The sequence below is a fragment of the Apodemus sylvaticus genome, chromosome 20 (genome assembly GCF_947179515.1).
Source record: "Apodemus sylvaticus chromosome 20, mApoSyl1.1, whole genome shotgun sequence".
In the NCBI taxonomy this organism is placed as follows: Eukaryota; Metazoa; Chordata; class Mammalia; order Rodentia; family Muridae; genus Apodemus; species Apodemus sylvaticus.
In genome coordinates this window covers 28060938-28063669 of record NC_067491.1, presented here as the reverse complement: position 1 = coordinate 28063669, position 2732 = coordinate 28060938, and the positions used below count along the sequence as shown (strand labels likewise).

General features: G+C 40.4%; 1 pseudogene; it reads left to right on the top strand.

Moving 5' to 3' along the window:
• Positions 1–910: 910 nt before the first annotated feature.
• LOC127671311 (ribosomal oxygenase 2-like) lies at positions 911–2256 on the top strand (annotated as a pseudogene).
• Positions 2257–2732: the final 476 nt, after the last annotated feature.

The window sequence follows — 2732 nt, the reverse complement described above, 5'->3', positions numbered from 1 at the left end:
TTTATCTCAAAGTCAGAACTCCACAATGACTATGTTCATTTATTTCACTAATAACAACCAAACACCTACTATTCCTGAGGCATTGTGTGTATTGTGAGACAGTAATAAAAGACACCATCTAGCAAAAAAGACAGAAGAAAACATACTTATGACAGGATAGCTGTTTATAAAGTGTCTGTGTAAGGGAGGGCAAACACACACTGCCTTATGGTGAGAGTTTACAAAGATGGCGTCAATTTCATTAGTTACATCAATGAAAAGAGAAACCATGTCTTACAATCATTTCATATAAATGCTAGGCAAATGCATGTTAGAAGTTAGGGGAGACTGCATTGTTTTTAGTTATAGAAATTAGAACACTACATTAAATTATCAATGTGTCTCTACCATCATTTCAAAGGTCTCTGCTATATAGTTTTCTTGCTCTAAAATACACACTTGACTAATTTCTCTTATTTTTAAAATTCATTATTAACTGTTAGATTGTTAAAGAATTTTAAAGTGGGTGTCAGTGCCATATACCTGGCACCCACTTTAATCCCAGCACTCCAGAGGTAGAAGCAAGCAGATCTCTGAGTTTGAGGCAAGACTGGTCTATAGAGTGAGTTACAGGACAGCCAGGGCTACCCAGAGAAACATAAAACCCTGTGTTGGAAAGACAAAAGAAAATATAAAAAGCACTTTAAACAATTCTTTTATCCTTCTTGGAATTTTCTAAGTATATTTGATAAGAAAAACTATTGTTTTAATCCAACATGCATTAAAGCCTTTAAACTTGCCATTTCAAAACATATTTTGAAGCATCTTGGAACATGTGTCAAAACTACCAAATATGGTTGTAGCCGAGGCAGCTTGCAGACAACTCCCTACAGGCCCAGCTGGGTTTGCATTTCCTCCCTACCTGTAAACAATGCCAAAGAAAGTGAAGCCCACAGGGGATGAGAACAAAGAAAAGTGTGTTCTTTGCAAGCAGGTGAAGGAGGAGCTGCCTGATATCTTTTCTGTATTTTTTTTTGAAAGTTTAATCTCACCCATCAAAGTAAAGACTTTTTCAAGGAATTCTAGGAACAAAAGCCCCTTCTCATCTAAAGGGATGTCCCTTCACTGGCTGTATATTGCCAATCTCTGTTCAGCCTCTCAAATCTGAAAAGTCTCTGCAACCAAGGGCCAACCTATGGAAGAGACGTGAATGTCTGCTGGTGCATCAGTGGGAAGAAGTAGGTTTTAAATAAGGATGGCAAAGCACAGCTTTTTTCAGCTGAGAAACGATTTTGATCAGAAGAGAGCAACAATTCAGTTTCACCAACCACATAGATATAAGGATGAGCTCTGGAGCGTCCGGGAAAAGCTGGAACGTTACTTTGGCTCCTTAGTAGGTGCAAATGTGCACATGACTCCTGCAGGATCTCGGGCCTCCCTCCACGTTTCGAAGATGTTGAGGTTTTGATCCTGCAGCTAGAGGCAAAGAAACACTGGTGCCTATAATCCGCAACTGTGCTACTGGCACACAAGTACAGTGTGGAGCCCGAGGACCGGATTGGCATACCAACACATGACTTTCCTGCTGAAGTCTGGTGATTTGCTGTACTGCCCCAGAGGGACCATTCATCAGGCAGAAACGCATTCATGCCTGGCCCACTCTATTTGCCTGACCAATAGCACCTATATGGAGATGGCCTTTTGCACTCCATTTCTGGGCTTGTATATGACATTGCAAAGGAAGATGTGGCATTAAGGACTGGCATGCCCCGGCAGATGCTCATGAATGTGGAAACGCAGATGATGTAACAAGGAAGTTAAGTGACCAGCTCGAGGGCAGAAAAGGACTGCTGTCATCAGATATGAAGAAGGACTTTGTCATGCACAGACTCCCTCCTTTCTATGAGGGAATTGGAACAGAGACGATGGACCCACGTGAAAAGTTACCAAGGTTGGACAACATAATAAGATCGCAGTTCAAAGATCACATGTTCCTTCCTCACAGTCGGGCCAGATCAGAATCAATCTGATGATGCTCAACAATAGATGGTTTACATCTATCATTCTCTAAAGAATGTGAGACGGACGCACATGATGGGCAAAGAGGTGGAAGCAGAGATTTATGGTCTTTGCTTTCCTCTATCACATGTGGATGCTCTGAAGCAAATCTGGTGCAGGTCACCAATTCGTGTTAAGGACCTGAAACTTGGCACAGATGGAGAAAAGGAGAACCTGGCACTGTCTCTCTGGACGGAGTCTTTAATCCAAGTACTCTAGGGCTTTTAAGCAGATATTGTTTGGTATTTTTCTCTACACATACTTTCAATGAAGGGGGACGTGGTATTCTGATTATGACTCTGGGTAGAAGTGTAATTACTCAGAAAAGCAGAAGCTGGTTTATGTCCTCATGGACACAAGTAGGAAAACAGGAAATTATTAGGCATCCCAAACTGATAAAACGATTCTTCAGACAAGTTTATTTAATCCAGGGTTGTAGAAAAGGCACAACTCCAGTACATATGTCATAGAGAATTATGCCATTAGCCTGGCTTGCCTTGGTTCTTTGGAAGAAATAAGTCCTTTAAACAGCATCCTTGGCTCCAAAAATACTTTTTAACAACTAAAACTTAGGAGTAAAGTTCTTTGGTTTTTTTTACAATGAAAAAAAAATACTAAATACTAAAGGGGATTTGAATTGTTAGTCACAGTGGCACAGCTAAAAATAATTTTAGGCTGTACCCAAAAGAAAAAAA